The sequence below is a fragment of the Prionailurus viverrinus genome, chromosome D4, assembly GCF_022837055.1.
Source record: "Prionailurus viverrinus isolate Anna chromosome D4, UM_Priviv_1.0, whole genome shotgun sequence".
In the NCBI taxonomy this organism is placed as follows: domain Eukaryota; kingdom Metazoa; phylum Chordata; class Mammalia; order Carnivora; family Felidae; genus Prionailurus; species Prionailurus viverrinus.
Window position 1 is genome coordinate 53636274 of NC_062573.1, and position 12298 is coordinate 53648571.

The 12298-nt window shown below is 38.0% G+C and overlaps 1 long non-coding RNA gene across 1 annotated transcript in view; it reads right to left on the reverse strand.

Moving 5' to 3' along the window:
• LOC125150541 (uncharacterized) overlaps positions 1-11845 on the reverse strand; it is a 35631-nt gene extending 23786 nt beyond the window's left edge. The window contains exon 1 of the long non-coding RNA XR_007146371.1: positions 11764-11845. This is a non-coding gene — a long non-coding RNA (uncharacterized LOC125150541). The remainder of the gene's footprint in view (positions 1-11763) is intronic.
• Positions 11846-12298: the final 453 nt, after the last annotated feature.

A 12298-nucleotide genomic window follows, 5' to 3' on the forward strand; every position in this document is an offset into this window, starting at 1 on the left:
GATGAATGCGGAAGAGAGTTTTGATGACCATGATTCAGTCAATGAATCAGACGAGGTGTCGTGGATGTTGACCACAAGCTTGAACACAATCAGCCTTAAATTAAATAGCGCTTTACATTTGACAAAGTACTCTGGCCTACATGATCTCATTCGCTCTTCACCGGGATTGTATGATACACGTTGACGGTAGGGGTGTCGCATATCCTCACGTGGCGAATAACAGATTTGAGGCCAGAGAAGCTTGGCCAAGCTCGAACTTTACACACAGAAAGTGATAGGGCTTGAATCAAGCATTGGGCCAGCCAGCGGGGCATTCTCTCCTGCACTGTCCCCTCTCTCAGGTCGCCAGCCTCTCCCCCACGTTCTCTGAGGAGGCTCTTCCATTCTCGGCCACGTCCCTCCTCAGACTCCCACAGAAGAGTTTTCAGCTAGATTTTGAGCTCTGGGTCCACCCTGAGGTGTGCCTCGCTAAAACAATTCCTTTCTATGTTTTTCGCCGGTATGCAATACCCCGTGGGCAAGGACCCCTTGGAGGATGCCAGGAATCTCTTGGGCCAGTCCACAATCTTTGGTATGTTTTTTTGTGTCTGCTTTTCCAGCAGACACCACTGGTGCGCGGCAGCTGTCCACGGAGCTTCCCTTCATGTTTCAAACCTCAGAAGTCCTTCCCGATCCCTTCAGTCGGCCTGTTTTCTCCTATCTACAGCCAGCCCACTCAGACCATACCTTCAGGAAATTCTAAGAAAAAACTCTCTCTTTTGAACCTCTCAAATGCTTACAGTCTTTTCACTCATTTACCTGTTAGTCTTCGAGTAGCTTGAGAAGAACGTTTGTATCTAAAATCTTTTATATTCTCCACAGCAGGAGGTCAAGAATGTTTAACCAATATTTCTTTTTTTTTTTTAAATTTTTTTTTCAACATTTTATTTTATTTTTGGGACAGAGAGAGACAGAGCATGAACCGGGGAGGGGAAGAGAGAGAGGGAGACACAGAATCGGAAACAGGCTCCAGGCTCTGAGCCATCAGCCCAGAGCCTGACGCGGGGCTCGAACTCACGGACTGCGAGATCGTGACCTGGCTGAAGTCGGACGCTCAACCGACTGCGCCACCCAGGCGCCCCTAACCAATATTTCTTAATTGGTGGATTGGGGTCTATGTTTCTACTTCAGCCAAATGAAACAGTATGGTTATACTGCGTGAGTTTCATAATAAAATTAAATAAAAATGACTATCAGCAAATGTGATTTATTTTCATGCATTTAATAGGATTATATATATATTAACGGTTCTCCTACTTAAGACCTTTTATTTTGTTTTTATCTTTTTAGAGAGTGTCATTGTTTAATTCATTGTACTTAATTATACAAGATTGGAGCTAACCTGATTTGATCTCAGAACAACTATGCCTACTAGCTCTTTGTTTTCGCCAAGTTGATTAGAATGATCAGTTTCGTTTTGGGGAAAAATTCTAAATCTATAATGTAGATTCTAAAGAAACTAAAGAAGATGTCTTATGTGCCTGTGGGAAGCTTTAGCACTGTACAGATTAATTGTACCCTTTCATAATCTTTCAGGGAGTTACGTATACACAGTCCACTTGAATTATGAAATTAAGCCTAAAATGATTCAGGTCACAGACTATGGGGTGATATTATCTTAAGATCACCTACTCCTTCTTCTTCATTAATCTATTGCTAAAGCAAATAGTTTTATTACCTTTTTCCCCAGCATTTGTTCATGGGGATAACTAGTTCCAAAATTTTTACTGGAGTTAGATATTAGATTATGATTCTTTATAATGAAATTTCATTCATCACTGAGCCATTGTTAAATTTCTAGTGTTCCAGGTGCTATTTTAGGATTGGATAAAATTTCTGCCGTCGATATTAGTTTCAGCAAATGAACAAACCACAAGTCTGTACTCTTCTACTCTATTATTTTAAGCTTAATGTTATTAGAAGCTATTGTGCTTGGAGACCAAGGCAATCATGTACCACAACCAATTCGGAAGGCAATAGGAAATTGAGAAAGTAGTTTAATAAACAGATGCTTCCTTTGTTCTTTTAAAGAAAATCATATTTATTTGAGCAGCTTTTTTCATATAATATAATCTGCATGCTTAAAAGGCAATCATTTCCCCCAGTTTATTCCCTTAAATGAAATCACAACTGCTCATAGATGTATTCTGCCTCGCCCCATGTCCTCGCTCACTCTGATGTGTGGATTTGGACTGAAAAGAGACAGAATGAAATTCCACAAGTGCTTAGGATTTAGAAGAGAGCAACTGGAGTTTTAAATAGCTCTCCTGATTTTTTAAAAGGATTTTTACAAGAGCAAACTATAGGGGGCAGCAGATATTAACAGGCTCTCAGGATCATTCTGAATTTAGAAATTAACAAGTGCTGGGGTGCTCAACCTCTCTCTGATGGAAATGCCCACCTGTAACCTGAAACGTTTCATTTTCTCATTTCTTTTGCTTCAAGATACACAAGAGTTAAATGTGGAAGGCTTTTCCCCACCCATCTTTACAGAGTAGCTAAAGCCCAGAGGCATCCCTCCCATTTCTACAGTGTTCTTTGTCTTCTTTAAATTCTGCAATTAAGTGCAATGTGCTGAAGTGACATGGATTAAACGCCTGGGGATAATCTGAGCATTAAAGTGAGGGCAGTGGCACAAGAACTGCACAGAGAGGGTAAGCATTGTGCTAGAAGGGACACTGTGTCCTCTCTCTATTTTATTTACTCAGAGAGAGTTGACTACTATTGGATCTTCCTGAAACATATCCCACACTCTTTGAGGGTTTCGTTATCTGAGAGACGGTTTACAAATATTTGATGTATTTAAAATCAAACACACTGTAACTGAATTCCCCACCCACCAAAAAAAAAAATTCAGTGTTTTTCATAAGGTCAGAGAAAGTGAATGCATATTACCCATCAATAGTGTTGAACCTGACTTATTCTTTTATTTTGAAGACCAAAGAGGGTGAATGGCTTTCATCTTACCCTGGTGCAGCTTAAAAAATAATATCTAATAGGGGTGCCTGGGTGCCTCAGTCAGTTAAGTGATGGACTCTTGGTTTTGGGTCAGGTCATGATCTCATGGTTCATGAGTTCGAGCCCCATGTCAGGCTCTGCCCGAACAGCTTAGATCCCGCTTGGAATTCTCTCTCCCTCTCTCTCTTGCCCCTCACCTGTTCTCTCTCTCTCTCTCTCTCTCTCTCTCTCTCTTCCTCTCTCAAAATAAATAAACAAACATTAAAAAATAATACCTCTTAAAGACTTGGTATAGTCTATTCACCCTTTTATGAGAAAATTGGAAAAGCAGAGAAGGAAGCATTTCTCATTCTTTCATCTAACTCAAAAGCAGTGTTTTAAAATATCAGCAGCTACTGGAAAGGTTGCAAAGTTCCTTCACTGTGGATAAATACAATTACTGACATAGAATAAGGGAACTGTGCAAGACTTAAAGGCAGAAGCTGGATAAGTTTCCAATATAAAAAGAGAACATGCATACATGCAAGAGGACGCCACTGCAGTGGAATGACAGTGCGGAGAGCGGACTGCTGTTTTGGTTTTGCTGTCCGCCCATCTTCTGTGATCTCCGAGCCTCAGATTCCTTGTTTTCTATCACTGCCAACTCGTAGCTTCCCTTATCTTTAATTCTTAATTTAAGTTGGTTCCTGGGTTTCTTTTTTTTATAATGAAATATTACAAGTAAACAGCAAGGCACAGGAAATGTATAATCACCTATGAACCCATCAACTCAGAATAAATAATTTTTCCCCTCTGTCGAATAGCATTGCTACACTTTTTATTGCAGTATAGCATGCATTCAGAAAAGTAAACATTTACCAAGTGTGCAGTTAAATGACTTTTAATAAACATAAAACTGAAAACACTTCTATTAACAGAACCCAGATCAAGAAAGAAGACATTGCTAGCACCATAGAAGACATGTTCTGTGCACCTTCATAATCTCTACCCTTTGCATAAATGTATTATCCTAATTCCTATCAGGATACATTGGCTTTGATTTTTTGTTGTTGTTGTGTTTGTTTGTTTTTATATAAACTGTACAGTACGCACTCTTTACTGTCTGGTTCCATTTGTTCAGCCTCATATTTGTGACATTCATCCATATAGTTGCTTGTAGTTATACATGGCTTATTCTCATTGCATTGTTGTGTGCATTTTTCCCAAATTATTCACAAAACTTAATGTTAGAGATAGTAAGAGTGAGCTGTGTATCCTGTCAATTATTTTTTACTTATTCCACATATGTAAATGTATCCATTTATACATACCAATCTATAACTTGCTCTCTTCCCTCAATATTATGCTACAGATAATGTTTCCACTTTGATACATATATACTTAGTCCATTTTAACTTCTGGATGGTGGCTCACCGAATATGACACATTTAAAAATGTGTATTCAATTGATGGCCACCTAGATAATATCCTTCTTGTACCCGTGCATAGTGCATACCTGGAAGTATAACCTGGTCAGACAATGTGCACGCTTTACCTTTACTCCTAGTGCCAAATTGCTCTCATACCAGGTGTAGCAGAAAGCTGTATGAGCCCCCTTTGCTCTTCACAAGTCAACACTTAGAAGTATCAGATTTCTATTTGTTTGCTTGTGGCTTGTTGGTTTTTGCAAATTTGTTGGGTAGAATGATATGTCCTGGTCATGTTAAACATTATAGTCATTATAATTCCTGTTTCTTCACAAGTCTTTTCCACACTCAGATCCCTTCACTCTCCCTACAGATTTTGCAAGTGCCAATACTGATATTTATCTCTCTTTGTTAATTAACAAAAGGGGCCTGTGGTTCAATATAATGCTAATCCATCCAATGCTAATCTGTCTGCTATTCTCTTTATCATCTCCCTCCTGTCTCACTGTAGTTGGCCTCTTACATTCCACTGAAAGGAATGTCAAGATTATCAATGACATCTTGATTTCTATGATTCACTTTATTGTCCTCATCTTATTTCAATTCTAGGGACCTCGTGCCTCTACCTCCACCCTTCCCTCATTTATTAAATACTGTGTGTCTGTTTCTTTGGGTCTTTGCATGTTACTACCTGCTAAGATTTCTCCCTCTTCCCAAGCTCAGAACTAGTGGTTCCTTTTCTGAGCTCCCATAAAACTTTGGCAGGTGTGTGTGTGTGTGTGTGTGTGTGTGTGTGTGCATACCTATACCTACATATACATATACAGATTTAATCTTTGTATCATTATTTTTTTAAGTTTATTTATTTATTTTGAGAAAGGGGTGGGGGAGGAGAAGAGAGAGAGAAGGAGAGAGAGAATCCTAAGCAGGCTCCACACTGTCAGCACAGAGCCTTATGTGGGGCTCAAACTCATGAACTATGAGATCCTGATCCGAGTCTAAATCCAAGAGTTGGATGCTTAACCAACTGAGCCACCCAGACACCCCTCAACCTTTATATTATAATTACAGTTAACTAAGATACAAGAGATTCAGAAAGACTAGCATTTCTGCATCCCCAGTGCCTAACAAGTAGTCTTGGTAAATGTTTGGGGAGTTAATCACTAAGTCAGGCAAGCATTTCTCTGGGGGTTCTTCCAGTTCTAGCACACTGGTTCAGAGTGTGTGGAGATGAAAATGGGTCTCTTTCCTCCTACACTGCCTCTCCTACCCATTTGCATAAATTGTTCTCTCCCTACTGGAGAAGTCTTATGCCAGAACCCAAGGGGTTCAATGTGCATTCCTGTCACATGCTGAGAGACAGCCAGCTGGGTGGAAGACCTTGTCTCACTAAATCCCCCCCTGCACTTAGGGCTGGGGCCAGCAGAGTTGCAGATAAAACGTCTTGTGGAATTTCATTCCTTCTCTTCCATTCTTTAAACACCATATACTGAAAAAAGGAAACTAGGAAGTGAGGGAGAAGAAAAGGGAGTATATGAATGAATAAGAAGAAGAAAACAAGAGCTCACAAGGGAATGTTCAGAAGTGAAGATAACCACAGGGGATTTTAGCCCACTCACAAGAGTGGGTATAAAATTACATACACATATGAGAGGCCTGGACTTTCATTTTATCTAGATACCTAAGTCTACACAGTTCCAAGATCATTGAATGCCAAGGTATTTTTAAGCTGTCATAGAGTGACCTTCTTTTTGCAAGCAGTTCCTAGAACTCTGTGCCCATCACTGATAAATGTTTTCAGGGCCTCTCCTGGTAAAAGGCACCACTAACACATTACTTGGCCTGCCCAGTCTTGTCCTATAAGATGTGTTACTGTATTCCACTCTACCACTACATGTGAGAAGCAGGGGGCAAAATTCAGTCCATTGTATGGCTTTCTTACTGAGAAGACATTGCTATTTTCTAGAATCATTAGTTGCTAATTTTAAATTTAATTGTGTGCTGCTAATTTATGCATATAGCAAATAGCTGTTTTATGTATTAGCATTGTATTGTTTCAGATCACACTTTTCCATGTACATTAAAGAATGCTTACCTAAAAAAAGAATGTTAGACTGATTCAAGGCACTGAAGTTGTAAGGGAGGTGCACTGCTTGTTCAAATATGAGGGCAACTGATTTCCCAAAGGTGTTGATCTTTATCCTTAAAGTAATAAATTTCACTTCAGAATAACCCTTGTGACTTATTTACACTTTAAAATGATAAACTTCACCCCATCAGTAATCCCAAAAGGCTGTTGAACTGGGTCGAAGTCTGAAAGGCCTCTTTTGCCCATTTTCTCATGGAGACAGGCAGCTGTTGAGTGTGGCCTCCTCACTCCCACATTTTATCCTGTTTCACAATGAAATAGTAAATGTAAATAGGTAATTAAAATAGAACTTTGCCTTTTAGTGCCCAAGGTTCCTGGAAAAACTGCTGTGCCTTATGAATAGCAGATAGATTATCTGCTTACCTACAGTGGCATTGAAGACAGAATTCTTTTAAAGTCAAATGCAGCACAAAATGGGAATGGAGATAGCTCTAGGAATAGAGATGTTTAATGGCATTTGAAAATACCTAATAAGGACATGAAAATAAAGACCTTTCCATGCAAAGGTCCAAGCCACCCATTATTTGACTTTTTTTTTTTTTCACAGCCACACTGCCATGCTGATTTGGTCCTGACCTATGAGATAGATTCTACATAGTGAAGTACCCTGTGTCACTTTCGAGTTTTCAGGTAGAGGTTAAGGGAAGCACTAAGAGCTTTTGGACACTGACAAGATCTCTGATAGAGATTAATGATGCCTGATTTTGAATTTAAAAAAATGTTATTAAATTTTGATTTTTAATTCCAGTATAGTTAACATACAGTGTTATATTAGATTCAGGTGTACCATATAGTGATTCAATACTTGCATACAACACCCAGTGGTCATCACAACTGGCCTCCTTAATCCCCATCATTTATTTCACCCATCCCTCCACTCACCTTCCTCCTAGTAACCATCAGCTTGTTCTGTAGAGTCAAGAGTCTGTTTCTTGGTTTCTCTTGTTCTCTCCCTCCCTCTCTCTCTCTCTTTCCCCCTTATTCATTTGTTATGTTTGTTAAATTCCACATGAGTGAAAGCATGTGAAATCATGTGTTTGTCTTTCTCTGACTGACTTATTTTGCTTACCACTACACTCTCTAACTCCATCCATGTTGTAAATAAGATTTCATTATTTTTCATGACTAAATAATATTCCATTGTATATATATATCAATTATATATTATATAATACTCATATATATATATATATAGCCTCTTTATACCTCTTCTTTTTAAAATTTTTTAATGTTTATTTATTTTTGACAGAGAGAGAGAGAGAGAGAGAGAGAGAGAGAGACAAAGCATGAGCGGGGGAGGGGCAGAGAGAGGGGGAGACACAGAATCCGAAGCAGGCTCTAGGCTCTGAGCTGTCAGCACGGAGCCCAACGTGGGGCTCAAACTCACAGACCGTGAGATCATGACCTGAGCTGAAGTCAGACACTCAACCGACTGAGCCACCCAGGTGCCCTGTCTTTATACCTCTTCTTTATCCACTTATGTATCGATGGACATTTGGGCTGCTTCCATAATTTGGCTATTGTAAACAATGCCACAAAAAAACAATGCACCAGTTTTCAATCCCACCAACAGCAAAAGAGGGTGCTTTTTCTCCACATCCTTACAAATACTTGCTGTTTCTCATGCTTTTTGTGTTTGTTTGCTTTGTTTTGTTCTGTTTTAGCCAATATGAAAAGTGTGAGGTGATATCTTAATTGTGGTTTTGATCTGCATTTCCCTGATGATGAGTGATGTTGACCATCTTTGCATGTGTCTATTGGCCATCTGGATGCCTTCTTTAAAGAAATGTCTGTTCATGTCTTCTGCCCATATTTTAACTGGATTATTTGGGGGATTTTTTTTGTATTAAGTTGTATAAGTTCCTTATATATTTTGGATACTAACCCTTTATTAAATATGACTTGCAAATGTTTTCTCCCATCCAGTAAGTTGTCTTTTACTTTTGTTGATGGTTTCCTTTGCTGTTCAGAAGCTTTTTATTTTGATGAAGTCCCAAAAGTTTATTTTTGCTTTTATTCCCCTTGCGTCTGGACACATACCTAGAAAAATGTTGCTACAGGTGATGTCAGATAAATTACTGCCTATTCTCTCTTCTGGGATTTTTATGATTTCAAGTCTCACATTTAGGTCCTTAATCTGCTTTGACTTTATTTTTGTGTATGGTGTAAAAAAGTTTGGTCCAGTTTTCCCAGTACCATTTGTTGAAGAGACTGTCTTTTTCCCATTCCATATTCTTGCCAAAGACCAATGATTTTGTGTGCATCCAAATAAGAATGTAAAATGGTGTAAAAAAAAAAAAAAAAAAGAAAGCAATGCTTCTAATCCCTAGCATATTAGACCTAGAAAAGAAACAGTTTCTTAATCTTTCTGGGTACTGTTGATATTTTGTATGTTTTCATTCTTAATCCATTTTATTTGAAATACTATGAAAGTTTTTGTTTGACCCCTGAAAGAGGGCATATATGCCACATTATATATTTATACATTTCTGGTAAGAATATTCTCTGAGGTATATATTTTTTTGATCATGCATCCAATTCAAATATGGTCATTGAGTTAGTCTGGGTTACCTAATTATGTCAGTTGCTGCTAAGTATTTGTTATTTGCTATGTGATTTTCTTATCATTATTACCTACTCTGTTCCAAGGACCTTGTTAGGATCTGGGGACTCAGGAGTGAGCAGGATAAATGTGCTGTGCCATATAATCTTACCTTCTTTCTCCCCCACAAGTTTTCTCATTCTCTCTTTCCCTCTTTCTAATTTTATTGAATATCACAATCCAGATACCCAAGCCACAATCCAGGAAACCATCTTCACTAAAGCTCTGTCCTCCTCTTTATTCACTTACATTTTCTTATTCTACACCCTCTTGGATGTCTGCCTATAACATTGTAGTAGTAAGGAAACAGGCCTAATAATAAGGAAGCAATGAATCTACTTATTATTTAATATCTTGGGCACCAGCTAAATATTTACAGTCAATATTAAAGTTGATATTCACAATAACCCTATGAATAATAAAGGATATTACCATCTTCATTGCAAAGGTAAGAAAACTAAAGCTCAGATAGTTTACATGAGCTGTCCAATGCCTTTGAAGTAGTAAATGGAATAGCCTGGATTTTAAGCCAAGGCATTTTGACTTCAAAGTCTCTGTCTCTTCATTCCGCCATGCTGCTCTGCAACCACCATGATATTCCTGATTGTGCTTCTCACTCATTAAGGTTTCCAGTAAAAGTTCCTCCAGGCACACCATTAGCTCATCCCTCTTAGGTGATATTTTACATCTAAGGTGAGTCACCACAGTTAGAAGCAGCCATTAAAAAAAAAAAAAATCAAGGTGAAGGTAAAGCACTTAATCTTACAAGACCTAACTGTTAAGTTGTACTCTGGACCATTTGGGAAAAATCCTTTAACAAAACCCCTCTTGTAAATTTCACTGTGGTTTAACAGTGAGTAAGATACTGTAATACTGTTGGGTTTTTTTTTTTTTTTTTTGGCTTTGTTTTGTTTTTATCTTTTTGCTTCCTTGTCTGAAATCCCTTTGGGACTAGAGCAGTATTATTTTATGTTACCTTTTTTAGTCAAGGCAGTCCCAGAAAAGCATATCTACCTTGAATTTAGTGTTCAGAATGCAGTTATTGGACTGTATCTGGGGTATAATTTCAAGTGTTCAAATGATATCACCCAATTATGTAATAAATGTAAAAGCACTTTGGAAACAACAAATGGCCACATAAATGAAGGGTGTTATTATGTTGGTGGGTAAACATAGACTTTTACATAGTATTTGATGAGCATTCTTTTCAAAGAAAGCAAAAACAACCTAAATAATGTCACTCGATGATTCTATTAAATAGTAGCATAATTATCTTTCCTTTTAAATTTTCACTCTGAAAAAAAAAATGCAACCATTTGGCTTAAAATCCCTGACTCTGTGGGTATGTACAATAAAATTTCTTAATGTGCTACCTGCTTAATACACCAAAACCTGTGGTTTTCTAGGAATTGGGATGACTCTTCCAGTAAGCTCCACTGAGTTAAGAGGAGACTTAAGATCAAAGAGCTGACACACTATTTTTCCAACTTGTTTGCATACATAGTTGAAATTAGCAGTGGGATAGTCATAAAAAGTGGATACCTTATTATGTGTATTGTGAATTTTTAAATGGCAATTGCAAAAAGTGAATGATGTAACAATCATTAAAAAACCTTAAGGAGGTAGTTTTGTGTTCTACAAGTGTAGGTTTCATAGCTGCTTCCTTTGAAGTAAAAACCTCATCTCTTTGTAACTGGAATAGGTTCTGAAGAAACAAAGCTTCAAGAGGTTCAGATGGGCCATAAAAAATGTTGTAATCTCCTACAGGAGAGATGTGATTTATAAGGTAACGTATTTTTTATGACACATCGATGTTTGCAACAGACCAGGTCAGTTAAGTAAGAAGTTCAGATTTAAAAGGAAAGAGCAGCAACATAACTTTCCTTTACAGGTGTCATTTGGCTTAAAACAACCTTTGCTAACCCACTGACTGAATCATTTTGAATGTGTGTAAGTGGGGTTTATGTACCAAATGTGTACTTTTCCCATCTATGTGCAGGAGCTAGGACCTCCCCAACAAAATGTTTTTTAATGAAATAGGCATAAAATGATCTGTGCATGTCTGTGCTTGACAGTGGTCTTAAACCAGTCTTGGGATTCTTAGCAAATCTAGGTCTCTGCCATCAGATACTCACTTCAAAAAGAGGCAGCAGAGCATAATGGTTAAGGGGCTAGACAATCTGGGTTCAAAAGCCACTTCTGCCACATGCTAGAGTGATACAACCTGGGTGAGTCACTTGCTTAACATTCCTGCACCCCAGTTAACATATATTTGAAATGGGGATAATAAAGCCCCCCCAGAGGATTCTTTTGTGAATTAAGTAATATTATATACTTTATATGTTTAACTCTGTATTCAGTGCATGGTAATGAATTAGTTAAGGCTTGATATCATTTTCAGGCATTTATAAAGCATTTATTGAATAGCTACTATGCACCAGACAAAGTATACAAGTAAAGTCTGTATGTGTATATCTTCAAGTAATGAAGCCAACCATATGCCACCTCTGCATTATCTGAAAATGTGTAATTAGAGTTTTTAAGCAGTTTTTAACCACTAGCCCATTAGCAAACAACAAACACTGTGACACGGTGCAGAGTTTACTTACTTGGCCAAATGCAGATAATGCAGCTGCTCCCACAGCAGTCAGATGGGGGTGTGCTGATTGCAGGGCATACTGAACCCTGGGACCATCTCTAGAATGTGACATAATTTCAAAGTTTGAATTATTTGAATCACTTCTAAACAAGCCTTCAATAAGTTTGTTTAGTTATTTGAGAAAGTCCAGGCAATCCAGTAAATGTCCTCCATTTTTCCTGCTTGCATATAACCAATTAGAACCCAAAAAGAAAAGGGCTATAAAGTAACTAATTTCAAAATCCATAACGTCTACATCATGGCTTGGCTATCTGGGTCAAAATACATGTCCTGCAACATAATAACCACATGCTATAAAATATAATTGATATAACAGTATAGGCCAATAGGGTGAGTCTTCATTCTGACCACAAACATTAACATTACAAAAGGGTTCTCTATGGCAATTACACAGTGAAATACCATTATGCGTATCTTTCCATGTGCAGTTATAGCAGTGTCTAGATGACCCTGAACATCCATAAGAAAATAAAAAAAGTTCAGTC